The sequence below is a fragment of the Rhinoderma darwinii genome, chromosome 3 (assembly GCF_050947455.1).
Source record: "Rhinoderma darwinii isolate aRhiDar2 chromosome 3, aRhiDar2.hap1, whole genome shotgun sequence".
NCBI classification, from domain to species: Eukaryota; Metazoa; Chordata; class Amphibia; order Anura; family Rhinodermatidae; genus Rhinoderma; species Rhinoderma darwinii.
In genome coordinates, this window is record NC_134689.1 from 77,556,137 (window position 1) to 77,576,586 (window position 20,450).

General features: G+C 39.6%; 20 non-coding genes across 20 annotated transcripts; all 20 read right to left on the bottom strand.

Moving 5' to 3' along the window:
• Window positions 1–354: 354 nt before the first annotated feature.
• Window positions 355–437, bottom strand: TRNAL-CAG (transfer RNA leucine (anticodon CAG)). Its single transcript has one exon. It is a non-coding gene; the product is annotated as a tRNA-Leu (tRNA).
• Window positions 438–1,832: 1,395 nt separating this feature from the next.
• TRNAL-CAG (transfer RNA leucine (anticodon CAG)) lies at window positions 1,833–1,915 on the bottom strand. Its single transcript has one exon. It is a non-coding gene; the product is annotated as a tRNA-Leu (tRNA).
• Window positions 1,916–2,427: 512 nt separating this feature from the next.
• On the bottom strand, window positions 2,428–2,510 carry TRNAL-CAG (transfer RNA leucine (anticodon CAG)). The gene has a single exon. It is a non-coding gene; the product is annotated as a tRNA-Leu (tRNA).
• Window positions 2,511–3,067: 557 nt separating this feature from the next.
• On the bottom strand, window positions 3,068–3,150 carry TRNAL-CAG (transfer RNA leucine (anticodon CAG)). Its single transcript has one exon. It is a non-coding gene; the product is annotated as a tRNA-Leu (tRNA).
• A 1,395-nt stretch (window positions 3,151–4,545) lies between these two features.
• On the bottom strand, window positions 4,546–4,628 carry TRNAL-AAG (transfer RNA leucine (anticodon AAG)). The gene has a single exon. It is a non-coding gene; the product is annotated as a tRNA-Leu (tRNA).
• A 512-nt stretch (window positions 4,629–5,140) lies between these two features.
• TRNAL-CAG (transfer RNA leucine (anticodon CAG)) lies at window positions 5,141–5,223 on the bottom strand. Its single transcript has one exon. It is a non-coding gene; the product is annotated as a tRNA-Leu (tRNA).
• A 1,594-nt stretch (window positions 5,224–6,817) lies between these two features.
• On the bottom strand, window positions 6,818–6,900 carry TRNAL-AAG (transfer RNA leucine (anticodon AAG)). Its single transcript has one exon. It is a non-coding gene; the product is annotated as a tRNA-Leu (tRNA).
• Window positions 6,901–8,249: 1,349 nt separating this feature from the next.
• Window positions 8,250–8,332, bottom strand: TRNAL-AAG (transfer RNA leucine (anticodon AAG)). The gene has a single exon. It is a non-coding gene; the product is annotated as a tRNA-Leu (tRNA).
• A 1,107-nt stretch (window positions 8,333–9,439) lies between these two features.
• Window positions 9,440–9,522, bottom strand: TRNAL-AAG (transfer RNA leucine (anticodon AAG)). The gene has a single exon. It is a non-coding gene; the product is annotated as a tRNA-Leu (tRNA).
• Window positions 9,523–11,703: 2,181 nt separating this feature from the next.
• Window positions 11,704–11,786, bottom strand: TRNAL-AAG (transfer RNA leucine (anticodon AAG)). The gene has a single exon. It is a non-coding gene; the product is annotated as a tRNA-Leu (tRNA).
• Window positions 11,787–12,585: 799 nt separating this feature from the next.
• Window positions 12,586–12,668, bottom strand: TRNAL-CAG (transfer RNA leucine (anticodon CAG)). The gene has a single exon. It is a non-coding gene; the product is annotated as a tRNA-Leu (tRNA).
• Window positions 12,669–14,246: 1,578 nt separating this feature from the next.
• TRNAL-AAG (transfer RNA leucine (anticodon AAG)) lies at window positions 14,247–14,329 on the bottom strand. The gene has a single exon. It is a non-coding gene; the product is annotated as a tRNA-Leu (tRNA).
• A 754-nt stretch (window positions 14,330–15,083) lies between these two features.
• Window positions 15,084–15,166, bottom strand: TRNAL-CAG (transfer RNA leucine (anticodon CAG)). The gene has a single exon. It is a non-coding gene; the product is annotated as a tRNA-Leu (tRNA).
• Window positions 15,167–15,905: 739 nt separating this feature from the next.
• On the bottom strand, window positions 15,906–15,988 carry TRNAL-AAG (transfer RNA leucine (anticodon AAG)). The gene has a single exon. It is a non-coding gene; the product is annotated as a tRNA-Leu (tRNA).
• Window positions 15,989–16,742: 754 nt separating this feature from the next.
• On the bottom strand, window positions 16,743–16,825 carry TRNAL-CAG (transfer RNA leucine (anticodon CAG)). Its single transcript has one exon. It is a non-coding gene; the product is annotated as a tRNA-Leu (tRNA).
• A 497-nt stretch (window positions 16,826–17,322) lies between these two features.
• On the bottom strand, window positions 17,323–17,405 carry TRNAL-AAG (transfer RNA leucine (anticodon AAG)). The gene has a single exon. It is a non-coding gene; the product is annotated as a tRNA-Leu (tRNA).
• A 754-nt stretch (window positions 17,406–18,159) lies between these two features.
• On the bottom strand, window positions 18,160–18,242 carry TRNAL-CAG (transfer RNA leucine (anticodon CAG)). The gene has a single exon. It is a non-coding gene; the product is annotated as a tRNA-Leu (tRNA).
• Window positions 18,243–18,749: 507 nt separating this feature from the next.
• TRNAL-AAG (transfer RNA leucine (anticodon AAG)) lies at window positions 18,750–18,832 on the bottom strand. Its single transcript has one exon. It is a non-coding gene; the product is annotated as a tRNA-Leu (tRNA).
• Window positions 18,833–19,329: 497 nt separating this feature from the next.
• TRNAL-AAG (transfer RNA leucine (anticodon AAG)) lies at window positions 19,330–19,412 on the bottom strand. Its single transcript has one exon. It is a non-coding gene; the product is annotated as a tRNA-Leu (tRNA).
• Window positions 19,413–20,166: 754 nt separating this feature from the next.
• Window positions 20,167–20,249, bottom strand: TRNAL-AAG (transfer RNA leucine (anticodon AAG)). The gene has a single exon. It is a non-coding gene; the product is annotated as a tRNA-Leu (tRNA).
• Between the last annotated feature and the right edge of the window lie 201 nt (window positions 20,250–20,450).

A 20,450-nucleotide genomic window follows, 5' to 3' on the forward strand; every position in this document is an offset into this window, starting at 1 on the left:
ACCCTGGGAGGTACCCAGCAGTAGTTTAGTGGAGTTCCATTCTCTATAACATTCACTCAAGTAAGCAGAGGAATCGGTATTGTCTTACATAGTTTACTTAAATATGAGTATTCAAAAGTGGGATTTAAATCCACGCCTTCACGAGAGACTGCTCGGTCATCCTATCCTACACAAATAAGAAAACTTTCAAGATTGGATGCCAAGCCAGTCATCTGAAGAGTCTAACATTTTGGGGCGTGTTTTGTCAAGCCAGTCATCTGAAGAGTCTAACATTTTGGGGCGTGTTTTGTCATAGTGGGTTTTTTCACTAGCGCTTTCGGAATGACATTGCAGTGTGTTTAATAAAAATTGTATTGTCAGAAGTGGGATTTGAACCCACGCCTCCAGGGGAGACTGCGACCTGAACGCAGCGCCTTAGACCGCTCGGCCATCCTGACTTATAGAAAAGCCAAGCCTTTCAGAAATGGAAGAAAAAACCGTAATGTTAAGGGTCCAGTTTTTAGGAATTTAAAATAGAAAGATTAGTACTGTTTCTTGTCCATTTCCATCATGTAGATATTGGTTTATGATTAACAGTGCTGTAAAAAAGAGGTCCTGAAGAACCCTTGTTCTTGCTTTAACCTGAAAATACAGAAAAACTACCCTGGGAGGTACCCAGCAGTAGTTTAGTGGAGTTCCATTCTCTATAACATTCACTCAAGTAAGCAGAGGAATCGGTATTGTCTTACATAGTTTACTTAAATATGAGTATTCAAAAGTGGGATTTAAATCCACGCCTTCACGAGAGACTGCTCGGTCATCCTATCCTACACAAATAAGAAAACTTTCAAGATTGGATGCCAAGCCAGTCATCTGAAGAGTCTAACATTTTGGGGCGTGTTTTGTCAAGCCAGTCATCTGAAGAGTCTAACATTTTGGGGCGTGTTTTGGCATAGTGGGTTTTTTCACTAGCGCTGTCGGAATGACATTGCAGTGTGTTTAATAAAAGTTGCATTGTCAGAAGTGGGATTTCAAACCCACGCCTCCAGGGGAGACTGCGACCTTAACGCAGCGCCTTAGACCGCTCGGCCATCCTGACTTATAGAAAAGCCAAGCCTTTCAGATATGGAAGAAAAAACCGTCATGTTAAGGGTCCAGTTTTTGGGAATTTAAAATAGAAAGATTAGAACTGTTTCTTGTCCATTTCCATCATGTAGTTATTGGTTTATGATTAACAGTGCTGTAACAAAGAGGTCCTGAAGAACCCTTGTTCTTGCTTTAACCTGAAAATACAGAAAAACTACCCTGGGAGGTACCCAGCAGTAGTTTAGTGGAGTTCCATTCTCTATAACATTCACTCAAGTAAGCAGAGGAATCTGTATTGTCTTACATAGTTACTTAAATATGAAATAGAAAATAGAAAGATTAGTACTGTTTCTTTTCCATTTCCATCATGTAGTTATTGGTTTATAATTAACAGTGCTGTAAAAAAGAGGTCCTGAAGAACCCTTGTTCTTGCTTTAACCTGAAAATACAGAAAAACTACCCTGGGAGGTACCCAGCAGTAGTTTAGTGGAGTTCCATTCTCTATAACATTCACTCAAGTAAGCAGAGGAATCGGTATTGTCTTACATAGTTTACTTAAATATGAGTATTCAAAAGTGGGATTTAAATCCACGCCTTCACGAGAGACTGCTCGGTCATCCTATCCTACACAAATAAGAAAACTTTCAAGATTGGATGCCAAGCCAGTCATCTGAAGAGTCTAACATTTTGGGGCGTGTTTTGTCATAGTGGGTTTTTTCACTAGCGCTGTCGGAATGACATTGCAGTGTGTTTAATAAAAGTTGTATTGTCAGAAGTGGGATTTGAACCCACGCCTCCAGGGGAGACTGCGACCTGAACGCAGCGCCTTAGACCGCTCGGCCATCCTGACTTATAGAAAAGCCAAGCCTTTCAGAAATGGAAGAAAAAACCGTAATGTTAAGGGTCCAGTTTTTAGGAATTTAAAATAGAAAGATTAGTACTGTTTCTTGTCCATTTCCATCATGTTGTTATTGGTTTATGATTAACAGTGCTGTAAAAAAGAGGTCCTGAAGAACCCTTGTTCTTGCTTTAACCTGAAAATACAGAAAAACTACCCTGGGAGGTACCCAGCAGTAGTTTAGTGGAGTTCCATTCTCTATAACATTCACTCAAGTAAGCAGAGGAAACGGTATTGTCTTACATAGTTTACTTAAATATGAGTATTCAAAAGTGGGATTTAAATCCACGCCTTCACGAGAGACTGCTCGGTCATCCTATCCTACACAAATAAGAAAACTTTCAAGATTGGATGCCAAGCCAGTCATCTGAAGAGTCTAACATTTTGGGGCGTGTTTTGTCATAGTGGGTTTTTTCACTAGCGCTTTCGGAATGACATTGCAGTGTGTTTAATAAAAATTGTATTGTCAGAAGTGGGATTTGAACCCACGCCTCCAGGGGAGACTGCGACCTGAACGCAGCGCCTTAGACCGCTCGGCCATCCTGACTTATAGAAAAGCCAAGCCTTTCAGAAATGGAAGAAAAAACCGTAATGTTAAGGGTCCAGTTTTTAGGAATTTAAAATAGAAAGATTAGTACTGTTTCTTGTCCATTTCCATCATGTAGATATTGGTTTATGATTAACAGTGCTGTAAAAAAGAGGTCCTGAAGAACCCTTGTTCTTGCTTTAACCTGAAAATACAGAAAAACTACCCTGGGAGGTACCCAGCAGTAGTTTAGTGGAGTTCCATTCTCTATAACATTCACTCAAGTAAGCAGAGGAATCGGTATTGTCTTACATAGTTTACTTAAATATGAGTATTCAAAAGTGGGATTTAAATCCACGCCTTCACGAGAGACTGCTCGGTCATCCTATCCTACACAAATAAGAAAACTTTCAAGATTGGATGCCAAGCCAGTCATCTGAAGAGTCTAACATTTTGGGGCGTGTTTTGTCAAGCCAGTCATCTGAAGAGTCTAACATTTTGGGGCGTGTTTTGTCATAGTGGGTTTTTTCACTAGCGCTTTCGGAATGACATTGCAGTGTGTTTAATAAAAATTGTATTGTCAGAAGTGGGATTTGAACCCACGCCTCCAGGGGAGACTGCGACCTGAACGCAGCGCCTTAAACCGCTCGGCCATCCTGACTTATAGAAAAGCCAAGCCTTTCAGAAATGGAAGAAAAAACCGTAATGTTAAGGGTCCAGTTTTTAGGAATTTAAAATAGAAAGATTAGTACTGTTTCTTGTCCATTTCCATCATGTAGATATTGGTTTATGATTAACAGTGCTGTAAAAAAGAGGTCCTGAAGAACCCTTGTTCTTGCTTTAACCTGAAAATACAGAAAAACTACCCTGGGAGGTACCCAGCAGTAGTTTAGTGGAGTTCCATTCTCTATAACATTCACTCAAGTAAGCAGAGGAATCGGTATTGTCTTACATAGTTTACTTAAATATGAGTATTCAAAAGTGGGATTTAAATCCACGCCTTCACGAGAGACTGCTCGGTCATCCTATCCTACACAAATAAGAAAACTTTCAAGATTGGATGCCAAGCCAGTCATCTGAAGAGTCTAACATTTTGGGGCGTGTTTTGTCAAGCCAGTCATCTGAAGAGTCTAACATTTTGGGGCGTGTTTTGGCATAGTGGGTTTTTTCACTAGCGCTGTCGGAATGACATTGCAGTGTGTTTAATAAAAGTTGCATTGTCAGAAGTGGGATTTCAAACCCACGCCTCCAGGGGAGACTGCGACCTTAACGCAGCGCCTTAGACCGCTCGGCCATCCTGACTTATAGAAAAGCCAAGCCTTTCAGATATGGAAGAAAAAACCGTCATGTTAAGGGTCCAGTTTTTGGGAATTTAAAATAGAAAGATTAGAACTGTTTCTTGTCCATTTCCATCATGTAGTTATTGGTTTATGATTAACAGTGCTGTAACAAAGAGGTCCTGAAGAACCCTTGTTCTTGCTTTAACCTGAAAATACAGAAAAACTACCCTGGGAGGTACCCAGCAGTAGTTTAGTGGAGTTCCATTCTCTATAACATTCACTCAAGTAAGCAGAGGAATCTGTATTGTCTTACATAGTTACTTAAATATGAAATAGAAAATAGAAAGATTAGTACTGTTTCTTTTCCATTTCCATCATGTAGTTATTGGTTTATAATTAACAGTGCTGTAAAAAAGAGGTCCTGAAGAACCCTTGTTCTTGCTTTAACCTGAAAATACAGAAAAACTACCCTGGGAGGTACCCAGCAGTAGTTTAGTGGAGTTCCATTCTCTATAACATTCACTCAAGTAAGCAGAGGAATCGGTATTGTCTTACATAGTTTACTTAAATATGAGTATTCAAAAGTGGGATTTAAATCCACGCCTTCACGAGAGACTGCTCGGTCATCCTATCCTACACAAATAAGAAAACTTTCAAGATTGGATGCCAAGCCAGTCATCTGAAGAGTCTAACATTTTGGGGCGTGTTTTGGCATAGTGGGTTTTTTCACTAGCGCTGTCGGAATAACATTGCAGCGTGTTTAAGAAAAGTTGTATTGTCAGAAGTGGGATTTGAACCCACGCCTCCAGGGGAGACTGCGACCTTAACGCAGCGCCTTAGACCGCTCGGCCATCCTGACTTATAGAAAAGCCAAGCCTTTCAGAAATGGAAGAAAAAACCGTAATGTTAAGGGTCCAGTTTTTAGGAATTTAAAATAGAAAGATTAGTACTGTTTCTTGTCCATTTCCATCATGTAGTTATTGGTTTATGATTAACAGTGCTGTAAAAAAGAGGTCCTGAAGAACCCTTGTTCTTGCTTTAACCTGAAAATACAGAAAAACTACCCTGGGAGGTACCCAGCAGTAGTTTAGTGGAGTTCCATTCTCTATAACATTCACTCAAGTAAGCAGAGGAATCGGTATTGTCTTACATAGTTTACTTAAATATGAGTATTCAAAAGTGGGATTTAAATCCACGCCTTCACGAGAGACTGCTCGGTCATCCTATCCTACACAAATAACAAAACTTTCAAGATTGGATGCCAAGCCAGTTATCTGAAGAGTCTAACATTTTGGGGCGTGTTTTGGCATAGTGGGTTTTTTCACTAGCGCTGTCGGAATGACATTGCAGTGTGTTTAATAAAAATTGTATTGTCAGAAGTGGGATTTGAACCCACACCTCCAGGGGAGACTGCGACCTGAACGCAGCGCCTTAGACCGCTCGGCCATCCTGACTTATAGAAAAGCCAAGCCTTTCAGAAATGGAAGAAAAAACCGTAATGTTAAGGGTCCAGTTTTTAGGAATTTAAAATAGAAAGATTAGTACTGTTTCTTGTCCATTTCCATCATGTAGTTATTGGTTTATGATTAACAGTGCTGTAAAAAAGAGGTCCTGAAGAACCCTTGTTCTTGCTTTAACCTGAAAATACAGAAAAACTACCCTGGGAGGTACCCAGCAGTAGTTTAGTGGAGTTCCATTCTCTATAACATTCACTCAAGTAAGCAGAGGAATCGGTATTGTCTTACATAGTTTACTTAAATATGAAATAGAAAATAGAAAGATTAGTACTGTTTCTTGTCCATTTCCATCATGTAGTTATTGGTTTATGATTAACAGTGCTGTAAAAAAGAGGTCCTGAAGAACCCTTGTTCTTGCTTTAACCTGAAAATACAGAAAAACTACCCTGGGAGGTACCCAGCAGTAGTTTAGTGGAGTTCCATTCTCTATAACATTCACTCAAGTAAGCAGAGGAATCGGTATTGTCTTACATAGTTTACTTAAATATGAGTATTCAAAAGTGGGATTTAAATCCACGCCTTCACGAGAGACTGCTCGGTCATCCTAACCTACACAAATAAGAAAACTTTCAAGATTGGATGCCAAGCCAGTCATCTGAAGAGTCTAACATTTTGGGGCGTGTTTTGGCATAGTGGGTTTTTTCACTAGCGCTGTCGGAATGACATTGCAGTGTGTTTAATAAAAGTTGTATTGTCAGAAGTGGGATTTCAAACCCACGCCTCCAGGGGAGACTGCGACCTTAACGCAGCGCCTTAGACCGCTCGGCCATCCTGACTTATAGAAAAGCCAAGCCTTTCAGAAATGGAAGAAAAAACCGTAATGTTAAGGGTCCAGTTTTTAGGAATTTAAAATAGAAAGATTAGTACTGTTTCTTGTCCATTTCCATCATGTAGTTATTGGTTTATGATTAACAGTGCTGTAACAAAGAGGTCCTGAAGAACCCTTGTTCTTGCTTTAACCTGAAAATACAGAAAAACTACCCTGGGAGGTACCCAGCAGTAGTTTAGTGGAGTTCCATTCTCTATAACATTCACTCAAGTAAGCAGAGGAATCGGTATTGTCTTACATAGTTTACTTAAATATGAAATAGAAAATAGAAAGATTAGTACTGTTTCTTGTCCATTTCCATCATGTAGTTATTGGTTTATGATTAACAGTGCTGTAAAAAAGAGGTCCTGAAGAACCCTTGTTCTTGCTTTAACCTGAAAATACAGAAAAACTACCCTGGGAGGTACCCAGCAGTAGTTTAGTGGAGTTCCATTCTCTATAACATTCACTCAAGTAAGCAGAGGAATCGGTATTGTCTTACATAGTTTACTTAAATATGAGTATTCAAAAGTGGGATTTAAATCCACGCCTTCACGAGAGACTGCTCGGTCATCCTAACCTACACAAATAAGAAAACTTTCAAGATTGGATGCCAAGCCAGTCATCTGAAGAGTCTAACATTTTGGGGCGTGTTTTGGCATAGTGGGTTTTTTCACTAGCGCTGTCGGAATGACATTGCAGTGTGTTTAAGAAAAGTTGTATTGTCAGAAGTGGGATTTGAACCCACGCCTCCAGGGGAGACTGCGACCTTAACGCAGCGCCTTAGACCGCTCGGCCATCCTGACTTATAGAAAAGCCAAGCCTTTCAGAAATGGAAGAAAAAACCGTAATGTTAAGGGTCCAGTTTTTAGGAATTTAAAATAGAAAGATTAGTACTGTTTCTTGTCCATTTCCATCATGTAGTTATTGGTTTATGATTAACAGTGCTGTAAAAAAGAGGTCCTGAAGAACCCTTGTTCTTGCTTTAACCTGAAAATACAGAAAAACTACCCTGGGAGGTACCCAGCAGTAGTTTAGTGGAGTTCCATTCTCTATAACATTCACTCAAGTAAGCAGAGGAATCGGTATTGTCTTACATAGTTTACTTAAATATGAGTATTCAAAAGTGGGATTTAAATCCACGCCTTCACGAGAGACTGCTCGGTCATCCTATCCTACACAAATAAGAAAACTTTCAAGATTGGATGCCAAGCCAGTTATCTGAAGAGTCTAACATTTTGGGGCGTGTTTTGGCATAGTGGGTTTTTTCACTAGCGCTGTCGGAATGACATTGCAGTGTGTTTAATAAAAGTTGTATTGTCAGAAGTGGGATTTGAACCCAAGCCTCCAAGGGAGACTGCGACCTTAACGCAGCGCCTTAGACCGCTCGGCCATCCTGACTTATAGAAAAGCCAAGCCTTTCAGATATGGAAGAAAAAACCGTCATGTTAAGGGTCCAGTTTTTGGGAATTTAAAATAGAAAGATTAGAACTGTTTCTTGTCCATTTCCATCATGTAGTTATTGGTTTATGATTAACAGTGCTGTAACAAAGAGGTCCTGAAGAACCCTTGTTCTTGCTTTAACCTGAAAATACAGAAAAACTACCCTGGGAGGTACCCAGCAGTAGTTTAGTGGAGTTCCATTCTCTATAACATTCACTCAAGTAAGCAGAGGAATCTGTATTGTCTTACATAGTTACTTAAATATGAAATAGAAAATAGAAAGATTAGTACTGTTTCTTTTCCATTTCCATCATGTAGTTATTGGTTTATAATTAACAGTGCTGTAAAAAAGAGGTCCTGAAGAACCCTTGTTCTTGCTTTAACCTGAAAATACAGAAAAACTACCCTGGGAGGTACCCAGCAGTAGTTTAGTGGAGTTCCGTTCTCTATAACATTCACTCAAGTAAGCAGAGGAATCGGTATTGTCTTACATAGTTTACTTAAATATGAGTATTCAAAAGTGGGATTTAAATCCACGCCTTCACGAGAGACTGCTCGGTCATCCTATCCTACACAAATAAGAAAACTTTCAAGATTGGATGCCAAGCCAGTCATCTGAAGAGTCTAACATTTTGGGGCGTGTTTTGGCATAGTGGGTTTTTTCACTAGCACTGTCGGAATGACATTGCAGTGTGTTTAAGAAAAGTTGTATTGTCAGAAGTGGGATTTGAACCCACGCCTCCAGGGGAGACTGCGACCTTAACGCAGCGCCTTAGACCGCTCGGCCATCCTGACTTATAGAAAAGCCAAGCCTTTCAGATATGGAAGAAAAAACCGTCATGTTAAGGGTCCAGTTCTTGGGAATTTAAAATAGAAAGATTAGAACTGTTTCTTGTCCATTTCCATCATGTAGTTATTGGTTTATGATTAACAGTGCTGTAACAAAGAGGTACTGAAGAACCCTTGTTCTTGCTTTAACCTGAAAATACAGAAAAACTACCCTGGGAGGTACCCAGCAGTAGTTTAGTGGAGTTCCATTCTCTATAACATTCACTCAAGTAAGCAGAGGAATCGGTATTGTCTTACATAGTTTACTTAAATATGAGTATTCAAAAGTGGGATTTAAATCCACGCCTTCACGAGAGACTGCTCGGTCATCCTATCCTACACAAATAAGAAAACTTTCAAGATTGGATGCCAAGCCAGTCATCTGAAGAGTCTAACATTTTGGGGCGTGTTTTGTCATAGTGGGTTTTTTCACTAGCGCTGTCGGAATGACATTGCAGTGTGTTTAATAAAAGTTGTATTGTCAGAAGTGGGATTTGAACCCACGCCTCCAGGGGAGACTGCGACCTGAACGCAGTGCCTTAGACTGCTCGGCCATCCTGACTTATAGAAAAGCCAAGCCTTTCAGAAATGGAAGAAAAAACCGTAATGTTAAGGGTCCAGTTTTTAGGAATTTAAAATAGAAAGATTAGTACTGTTTCTTGTCCATTTCCATCATGTAGTTATTGGTTTATGATTAACAGTGCTGTAAAAAAGAGGTCCTGAAGAACCCTTGTTCTTGCTTTAACCTGAAAATACAGAAAAACTACCCTGGGAGGAACCCAGCAGTAGTTTAGTGGAGTTCCATTCTCTATAACATTCACTCAAGTAAGCAGAGGAATCGGTATTGTCTTACATAGTTTACTTAAATATGAGTATTCAAAAGTGGGATTTAAATCCACGCCTTCACGAGAGACTGCTCGGTCATCCTATCCTACACAAATAAGAAAACTTTCAAGATTGGATGCCAAGCCAGTCATCTGAAGAGTCTAACATTTTGGGGCGTGTTTTGGCATAGTGGGTTTTTTCACTAGCGCTGTCGGAATGACATTGCAGTGTGTTTAAGAAAAGTTGTATTGTCAGAAGTGGGATTTGAACCCACGCCTCCAGGGGAGACTGCGACCTTAACGCAGCGCCTTAGACCGCTCGGCCATCCTGACTTATAGAAAAGCCAAGCCTTTCAGATATGGAAGAAAAAACCGTCATGTTAAGGGTCCAGTTTTTGGGAATTTAAAATAGAAAGATTAGAACTGTTTCTTGTCCATTTCCATCATGTAGTTATTGGTTTATGATTAACAGTGCTGTAACAAAGAGGTACTGAAGAACCCTTGTTCTTGCTTTAACCTGAAAATACAGAAAAACTACCCTGGGAGGTACCCAGCAGTAGTTTAGTGGAGTTCCATTCTCTATAACATTCACTCAAGTAAGCAGAGGAATCGGTATTGTCTTACATAGTTTACTTAAATATGAGTATTCAAAAGTGGGATTTAAATCCACGCCTTCACGAGAGACTGCTCGGTCATCCTATCCTACACCAATAAGAAAACTTTCAAGATTGGATGCCAAGCCAGTCATCTGAAGAGTTTAACATTTTGGGGCGTGTTTTGGCATAGTGGGTTTTTTCACTAGCGCTGTCGGAATGACATTGCAGTGTGTTTATGAAAAGTTGTATTGTCAGAAGTGGGATTTGAACCCACGCCTCAAGTGACAGGGGAGACTGCGACCTTAGACCGCTCGGCCATCCTGACTTATAGAAAAGCCAAGCCTTTCAGATATGGAAGAAAAAACCGTCATGTTAAGGGTCCAGTTTTTAGGAATTTAAAATAGAAAGATTAGTACTGTTTCTTGTCCATTTCCATCATGTAGTTATTGGTTTATGATTAACAGTGCTGTAAAAAAGAGGTCCTGAAGAACCCTTGTTCTTGCTTTAACCTGAAATTACAGAAAAACTACCCTGGGAGGTACCCAGCAGTAGTTTAGTGGAGTTCCATTCTCTATAACATTCACTCAAGTAAGCAGAGGAATCGGTATTGTCTTACATAGTTTACTTAAATATGAAATAGAAAATAGAAAGATTAGTACTGTTTCTTGTCCATTTCCATCATGTAGTTATTGGTTTATGATTAACAGTGCTGTAAAAAAGAGGTCCTGAAGAACCCTTGTTCTTGCTTTAACCTGAAAATACAGAAAAACTACCCTGGGAGGTACCCAGCAGTAGTTTAGTGGAGTTCCATTCTCTATAACATTCACTCAAGTAAGCAGAGGAATCGGTATTGTCTTACATAGTTTACTTAAATATGAGTATTCAAAAGTGGGATTTAAATCCACGCCTTCACGAGAGACTGCTCGGTCATCCTAACCTACACAAATAAGAAAACTTTCAAGATTGGATGCCAAGCCAGTCATCTGAAGAGTCTAACATTTTGGGGCGTGTTTTGGCATAGTGGGTTTTTTCACTAGCGCTGTCGGAATGACATTGCAGTGTGTTTAATAAAAGTTGTATTGTCAGAAGTGGGATTTCAAACCCACGCCTCCAGGGGAGACTGCGACCTTAACGCAGCGCCTTAGACCGCTCGGCCATCCTGACTTATAGAAAAGCCAAGCCTTTCAGATATGGAAGAAAAAACCGTCATGTTAAGGGTCCAGTTTTTGGGAATTTAAAATAGAAAGATTAGAACTGTTTCTTGTCCATTTCCATCATGTAGTTATTGGTTTATGATTAACAGTGCTGTAACAAAGAGGTCCTGAAGAACCCTTGTTCTTGCTTTAACCTGAAAATACAGAAAAACTACCCTGGGAGGTACCCAGCAGTAGTTTAGTGGAGTTCCATTCTCTATAACATTCACTCAAGTAAGCAGAGGAATCTGTATTGTCTTACATAGTTACTTAAATATGAAATAGAAAATAGAAAGATTAGTACTGTTTCTTTTCCATTTCCATCATGTAGTTATTGGTTTATAATTAACAGTGCTGTAAAAAAGAGGTCCTGAAGAACCTTTGTTCTTGCTTTAACCTGAAAATACAGAAAAACTACCCTGGGAGGTACCCAGCAGTAGTTTAGTGGAGTTCCATTCTCTATAACATTCACTCAAGTAAGCAGAGGAATCGGTATTGTCTTACATAGTTTACTTAAATATGAGTATTCAAAAGTGGGATTTAAATCCACGCCTTCACGAGAGACTGCTCGGTCATCCTATCCTACACAAATAAGAAAACTTTCAAGATTGGATGCCAAGCCAGTCATCTGAAGAGTCTAACATTTTGGGGCGTGTTTTGGCATAGTGGGTTTTTTCACTAGCGCTGTCGGAATGACATTGCAGTGTGTTTAAGAAAAGTTGTATTGTCAGAAGTGGGATTTGAACCCACGCCTCCAGGGGAGACTGCGACCTTAACGCAGCGCCTTAGACCGCTCGGCCATCCTGACTTATAGAAAAGACAAGCCTTTCAGAAATGGAAGAAAAAAACGTAATGTTAAGGGTCCAGTTTTTAGGAATTTAAAATAGAAAGATTAGTACTGTTTCTTGTCCATTTCCATCATGTAGTTATTGGTTTATGATTAACAGTGCTGTAACAAAGAGGTACTGAAGAACCCTTGTTCTTGCTTTAACCTGAAAATACAGAAAAACTACCCTGGGAGGTACCCAGCAGTAGTTTAGTGGAGTTCCATTCTCTATAACATTCACTCAAGTAAGCAGAGGAATCTGTATTGTCTTACATAGTTACTTAAATATGAAATAGAAAATAGAAAGATTAGTACTGTTTCTTGTCCATTTCCATCATGTAGTTATTGGTTTATGATTAACAGTGCTGTAAAAAAGAGGTCCTGAAGAACCCTTGTTCTTGCTTTAACCTGAAAATACAGAAAAACTACCCTGGTAGGTACCCAGCAGTAGTTTAGTGGAGTTCCATTCTCTATAACATTCACTCAAGTAAGCAGAGGAATCGGTATTGTCTTACATAGTTTACTTAAATATGAGTATTCAAAAGTGGGATTTAAATCCACGCCTTCACGAGAGACTGCTCGGTCATCCTATCCTACACAAATAAGAAAACTTTCAAGATTGGATGCCAAGCCAGTCATCTGAAGAGTCTAACATTTTGGGGCGTGTTTTGTCATGCCAGTCATCTGAAGAGTCTAACATTTTGGGGCGTGTTTTGTCATAGTGGGTTTTTTCACTAGCGCTGTCGGAATGACATTGCAGTGTGTTTAATAAAAGTTGTATTGTCAGAAGTGGGATTTGAACCCACGCCTCCAGGGGAGACTGCGACCTGAACGCAGCGCCTTAGACCGCTCGGCCATCCTGACTTATAGAAAAGCCAAGCCTTTCAGAAATGGAAGAAAAAACCGTAATGTTAAGGGTCCAGTTTTTAGGAATTTAAAATAGAAAGATTAGTACTGTTTCTTGTCCATTTCCATCATGTAGTTATTGGTTTATGATTAACAGTGCTGTAAAAAAGAGGTCCTGAAGAACCCTTGTTCTTGCTTTAACCTGAAAATACAGAAAAACTACCCTGGGAGGTACCCAGCAGTAGTTTAGTGGAGTTCCATTCTCTATAACATTCACTCAAGTAAGCAGAGGAATCGGTATTGTCTTACATAGTTTACTTAAATATGAAATAGAAAATAGAAAGATTAGTACTGTTTCTTGTCCATTTCCATCATGTAGTTATTGGTTTATGATTAACAGTGCTGTAAAAAAGAGGTCCTGAAGAACCCTTGTTCTTGCTTTAACCTGAAAATACAGAAAAACTACCCTGGGAGGTACCCAGCAGTAGTTTAGTGGAGTTCCATTCTCTATAACATTCACTCAAGTAAGCAGAGGAATCGGTATTGTCTTACATAGTTTACTTAAATATGAGTATTCAAAAGTGGGATTTAAATCCACGCCTTCACGAGAGACTGCTCGGTCATCCTAACCTACACAAATAAGAAAACTTTCAAGATTGGATGCCAAGCCAGTCATCTGAAGAGTCTAACATTTTGGGGCGTGTTTTGGCATAGTGGGTTTTTTCACTAGCGCTGTCGGAATGACATTGCAGTGTGTTTAATAAAAGTTGTATTGTCAGAAGTGGGATTTCAAACCCACGCCTCCAGGGGAGACTGCGACCTTAACGCAGCGCCTTAGACCGCTCGGCCATCCTGACTTATAGAAAAGCCAAGCCTTTCAGATATGGAAGAAAAAACCGTCATGTTAAGGGTCCAGTTTTTGGGAATTTAAAATAGAAAGATTAGAACTGTTTCTTGTCCATTTCCATCATGTAGTTATTGGTTTATGATTAACAGTGCTGTAACAAAGAGGTCCTGAAGAACCCTTGTTCTTGCTTTAACCTGAAAATACAGAAAAACTACCCTGGGAGGTACCCAGCAGTAGTTTAGTGGAGTTCCATTCTCTATAACATTCACTCAAGTAAGCAGAGGAATCTGTATTGTCTTACATAGTTACTTAAATATGAAATAGAAAATAGAAAGATTAGTACTGTTTCTTTTCCATTTCCATCATGTAGTTATTGGTTTATAATTAACAGTGCTGTAAAAAAGAGGTCCTGAAGAACCTTTGTTCTTGCTTTAACCTGAAAATACAGAAAAACTACCCTGGGAGGTACCCAGCAGTAGTTTAGTGGAGTTCCATTCTCTATAACATTCACTCAAGTAAGCAGAGGAATCGGTATTGTCTTACATAGTTTACTTAAATATGAGTATTCAAAAGTGGGATTTAAATCCACGCCTTCACGAGAGACTGCTCGGTCATCCTATCCTACACAAATAAGAAAACTTTCAAGATTGGATGCCAAGCCAGTTATCTGAAGAGTCTAACATTTTGGGGCGTGTTTTTTCACTAGCGCTGTCGGAATGACATTGCAGTGTGTTTATGAAAAGTTGTATTGTCAGAAGTGGGATTTGAACCCACGCCTCCAGGGGAGACTGCGACCTTAACGCAGCGCCTTAGACCGCTCGGCCATCCTGACTTATAGAAAAGCCAAGCCTTTCAGATATGGAAGAAAAAACCGTCATGTTAAGGGTCCAGTTTTTGGGAATTTAAAATAGAAAGATTAGAACTGTTTCTTGTCCATTTCCATCATGTAGTTATTGGTTTATGATTAACAGTGCTGTAACAAAGAGGTACTGAAGAACCCTTGTTCTTGCTTTAACCTGAAAATACAGAAAAACTACCCTGGGAGGTACCCAGCAGTAGTTTAGTGGAGTTCCATTCTCTATAACATTCACTCAAGTAAGCAGAGGAATCTGTATTGTCTTACATAGTTACTTAAATATGAAATAGAAAATAGAAAGATTAGTACTGTTTCTTGTCCATTTCCATCATGTAGTTATTGGTTTATGATTAACAGTGCTGTAAAAAAGAGGTCCTGAAGAACCCTTGTTCTTGCTTTAACCTGAAAATACAGAAAAACTACCCTGGGAGGTACCCAGCAGTAGTTTAGTGGAGTTCCATTCTCTATAACATTCACTCAAGTAAGCAGAGGAATCGGTATTGTCTTACATAGTTTACTTAAATATGAGTATTCAAAAGTGGGATTTAAATCCACGCCTTCACGAGAGACTGCTCGGTCATCCTATCCTACACAAATAAGAAAACTTTCAAGATTGGATGCCAAGCCAGTCATCTGAAGAGTCTAACATTTTGGGGCGTGTTTTGGCATAGTGGGTTTTTTCACTAGCACTGTCGGAATGACATTGCAGTGTGTTTAAGAAAAGTTGTATTGTCAGAAGTGGGATTTGAACCCACGCCTCCAGGGGAGACTGCGACCTGAACGCAGCGCCTTAGACCGCTCAGCCATCCTGACTTATAGAAAAGCCAAGCCTTTCAGATATGGAAGAAAAAACCGTCATGTTAAGGGTCCAGTTTTTGGGAATTTAAAATAGAAAGATTAGAACTGTTTCTTGTCCATTTCCATCATGTAGTTATTGGTTTATGATTAACAGTGCTGTAACAAAGAGGTCCTGAAGAACCCTTGTTCTTGCTTTAACCTGAAAATACAGAAAAACTACCCTGGGAGGTACCCAGCAGTAGTTTAGTGGAGTTCCATTCTCTATAACATTCACTCAAGTAAGCAGAGGAATCTGTATTGTCTTACATAGTTACTTAAATATGAAATAGAAAATAGAAAGATTAGTACTGTTTCTTTTCCATTTCCATCATGTAGTTATTGGTTTATAATTAACAGTGCTGTAAAAAAGAGGTCCTGAAGAACCTTTGTTCTTGCTTTAACCTGAAAATACAGAAAAACTACCCTGGGAGGTACCCAGCAGTAGTTTAGTGGAGTTCCATTCTCTATAACATTCACTCAAGTAAGCAGAGGAATCGGTATTGTCTTACATAGTTTACTTAAATATGAGTATTCAAAAGTGGGATTTAAATCCACGCCTTCACGAGAGACTGCTCGGTCATCCTATCCTACACAAATAAGAAAACTTTCAAGATTGGATGCCAAGCCAGTTATCTGAAGAGTCTAACATTTTGGGGCGTGTTTTTTCACTAGCGCTGTCGGAATGACATTGCAGTGTGTTTATGAAAAGTTGTATTGTCAGAAGTGGGATTTGAACCCACGCCTCCAGGGGAGACTGCGACCTTAACGCAGCGCCTTAGACCGCTCGGCCATCCTGACTTATAGAAAAGCCAAGCCTTTCAGATATGGAAGAAAAAACCGTCATGTTAAGGGTCCAGTTTTTGGGAATTTAAAATAGAAAGATTAGAACTGTTTCTTGTCCATTTCCATCATGTAGTTATTGGTTTATGATTAACAGTGCTGTAACAAAGAGGTCCTGAAGAACCCTTGTTCTTGCTTTAACCTGAAAATACAGAAAAACTACCCTGGGAGGTACCCAGCAGTAGTTTAGTGGAGTTCCATTCTCTATAACATTCACTCAAGTAAGCAGAGGAATCTGTATTGTCTTACATAGTTACTTAAATATGAAATAGAAAATAGAAAGATTAGTACTGTTTCTTGTCCATTTCCATCATGTAGTTATTGGTTTATGATTAACAGTGCTGTAAAAAAGAGGTCCTGAAGAACCCTTGTTCTTGCTTTAACCTGAAAATACAGAAAAACTACCCTGGGAGGTACCCAGCAGTAGTTTAGTGGAGTTCCATTCTCTATAACATTCACTCAAGTAAGCAGAGGAATCGGTATTGTCTTACATAGTTTACTTAAATATGAGTATTCAAAAGTGGGATTTAAATCCACGCCTTCACGAGAGACTGCTCGGTCATCCTATCCTACACAAATAAGAAAACTTTCAAGATTGGATGCCAAGCCAGTCATCTGAAGAGTCTAACATTTTGGGGCGTGTTTCGGCATAGTGGGTTTTTTCACTAGCGCTGTCGGAATGACATTGCAGTGTGTTTAATAAAAATTGTATTGTCAGAAGTGGGATTTGAACCCACGCCTCCAGGGGAGACTGCGACCTGAACGCAGCGCCTTAGACCGCTCGGCCATCCTGACTTATAGAAAAGCCAAGCCTTTCAGAAATGGAAGAAAAAACCGTAATGTTAAGGGTCCAGTTTTTAGGAATTTAAAATAGAAAGATTAGTACTGTTTCTTGTCCATTTCCATCATGTAGTTATTGGTTTATGATTAACAGTGCTGTAAAAAAGAGGTCCTGAAGAACCCTTGTTCTTGCTTTAACCTGAAAATACAGAAAAACTACCCTGGGAGGTACCCAGCAGTAGTTTAGTGGAGTTCCATTCTCTATAACATTCACTCAAGTAAGCAGAGGAATCGGTATTGTCTTACATAGTTTACTTAAATATGAGTATTCAAAAGTGGGATTTAAATCCACGCCTTCACGAGAGACTGCTCGGTCATCCTATCCTACACAAATAAGAAAACTTTCAAGATTGGATGCCAAGCCAGTTATCTGAAGAGTCTAACATTTTGGGGCGTGTTTTTTCACTAGCGCTGTCGGAATGACATTGCAGTGTGTTTATGAAAAGTTGTATTGTCAGAAGTGGGATTTGAACCCACGCCTCCAGGGGAGACTGCGACCTTAACGCAGCGCCTTAGACCGCTCGGCCATCCTGACTTATAGAAAAGCCAAGCCTTTCAGATATGGAAGAAAAAACCGTCATGTTAAGGGTCCAGTTTTTGGGAATTTAAAATAGAAAGATTAGAACTGTTTCTTGTCCATTTCCATCATGTAGTTATTGGTTTATGATTAACAGTGCTGTAACAAAGAGGTCCTGAAGAACCCTTGTTCTTGCTTTAACCTGAAAATACAGAAAAACTACCCTGGGAGGTACCCAGCAGTAGTTTAGTGGAGTTCCATTCTCTATAACATTCACTCAAGTAAGCAGAGGAATCTGTATTGTCTTACATAGTTACTTAAATATGAAATAGAAAATAGAAAGATTAGTACTGTTTCTTGTCCATTTCCATCATGTAGTTATTGGTTTATGATTAACAGTGCTGTAAAAAAGAGGTCCTGAAGAACCCTTGTTCTTGCTTTAACCTGAAAATACAGAAAAACTACCCTGGGAGGTACCCAGCAGTAGTTTAGTGGAGTTCCATTCTCTATAACATTCACTCAAGTAAGCAGAGGAATCGGTATTGTCTTACATAGTTTACTTAAATATGAGTATTCAAAAGTGGGATTTAAATCCACGCCTTCACGAGAGACTGCTCGGTCATCCTATCCTACACAAATAAGAAAACTTTCAAGATTGGATGCCAAGCCAGTCATCTGAAGAGTCTAACATTTTGGGGCGTGTTTCGGCATAGTGGGTTTTTTCACTAGCGCTGTCGGAATGACATTGCAGTGTGTTTAATAAAAATTGTATTGTCAGAAGTGGGATTTGAACCCACGCCTCCAGGGGAGACTGCGACCTGAACGCAGCGCCTTAGACCGCTCGGCCATCCTGACTTATAGAAAAGCCAAGCCTTTCAGAAATGGAAGAAAAAACCGTAATGTTAAGGGTCCAGTTTTTAGGAATTTAAAATAGAAAGATTAGTACTGTTTCTTGTCCATTTCCATCATGTAGTTATTGGTTTATGATTAACAGTGCTGTAAAAAAGAGGTCCTGAAGAACCCTTGTTCTTGCTTTAACCTGAAAATACAGAAAAACTACCCTGGGAGGTACCCAGCAGTAGTTTAGTGGAGTTCCATTCTCTATAACATTCACTCAAGTAAGCAGAGGAATCGGTATTGTCTTACATAGTTTACTTAAATATGAGTATTCAAAAGTGGGATTTAAATCCACGCCTTCACGAGAGACTGCTCGGTCATCCTATCCTACACAAATAAGAAAACTTTCAAGATTGGATGCCAAGCCAGTCATCTGAAGAGTCTAACATTTTGGGGCGTGTTTTGGCATAGTGGGTTTTTTCACTAGCGCTGTCGGAATGACATTGCAGTGTGTTTAATAAAAGTTGTCAGAAGTGGGATTTGAACCCACGCCTCCAGGGGAGACTGCGACCTTAACGCAGCGCCTTAGACCGCTCGGCCATCCTGACTTATAGAAAAGCCAAGCCTTTCAGATATGGAAGAAAAAACCGTCATGTTAAGGGTCCAGTTTTTGGGAATTTAAAATAGAAAGATTAGAACTGTTTCTTGTCCATTTCCATCATGTAGTTATTGGTTTATGATTAACAGTGCTGTAACAAAGAGGTCCTGAAGAACCCTTGTTCTTGCTTTAACCTGAAAATACAGAAAAACTACCCTGGGAGGTACCCAGCAGTAGTTTAGTGGAGTTCCATTCTCTATAACATTTACTCAAGTAAGCAGAGGAATCGGTATTGTCTTACATAGTTTACTTAAATATGAGTATTCAAAAGTGGGATTTAAATCCACGCCTTCACGAGAGACTGCTCGGTCATCCTATCCTACACAAATAAGAAAACTTTCAAGATTGGATGCCAAGCCAGTTATCTGAAGAGTCTAACATTTTGGGGCGTGTTTTTTCACTAGCGCTGTCGGAATGACATTGCAGTGTGTTTATGAAAAGTTGTATTGTCAGAAGTGGGATTTGAACCCACGCCTCCAGGGGAGACTGCGACCTTAACGCAGCGCCTTAGACCGCTCGGCCATCCTGACTTATAGAAAAGCCAAGCCTTTCAGATATGGAAGAAAAAACCGTCATGTTAAGGGTCCAGTTTTTGGGAATTTAAAATAGAAAGATTAGAACTGTTTCTTGTCCATTTCCATCATGTAGTTATTGGTTTATGATTAACAGTGCTGTAACAAAGAGGTACTGAAGAACCCTTGTTCTTGCTTTAACCTGAAAATACAGAAAAACTACCCTGGGAGGTACCCAGCAGTAGTTTAGTGGAGTTCCATTCTCTATAACATTCACTCAAGTAAGCAGAGGAATCTGTATTGTCTTACATAGTTACTTAAATATGAAATAGAAAATAGAAAGATTAGTACTGTTTCTTGTCCATTTCCATCATGTAGTTATTGGTTTATGATTAACAGTGCTGTAAAAAAGAGGTCCTGAAGAACCCTTGTTCTTGCTTTAACCTGAAAATACAGAAAAACTACCCTGGGAGGTACCCAGCAGTAGTTTAGTGGAGTTCCATTCTCTATAACATTCACTCAAGTAAGCAGAGGAATCGGTATTGTCTTACATAGTTTACTTAAATATGAGTATTCAAAAGTGGGATTTAAATCCACGCCTTCACGAGAGACTGCTCGGTCATCCTATCCTACACAAATAAGAAAACTTTCAAGATTGGATGCCAAGCCAGTCATCTGAAGAGTCTAACATTTTGGGGCGTGTTTTGGCATAGTGGGTTTTTTCACTAGCACTGTCGGAATGACATTGCAGTGTGTTTAAGAAAAGTTGTATTGTCAGAAGTGGGATTTGAACCCACGCCTCCAGGGGAGACTGCGACCTTAACGCAGCGCCTTAGACCGCTCGGCCATCCTGACTTATAGAAAAGCCAAGCCTTTCAGATATGGAAGAAAAAACCGTCATGTTAAGGGTCCAGTTTTTGGGAATTTAAAATAGAAAGATTAGAACTGTTTCTTGTCCATTTCCATCATGTAGTTATTGGTTTATGATTAACAGTGCTGTAACAAAGAGGTACTGAAGAACCCTTGTTCTTGCTTTAACCTGAAAATACAGAAAAA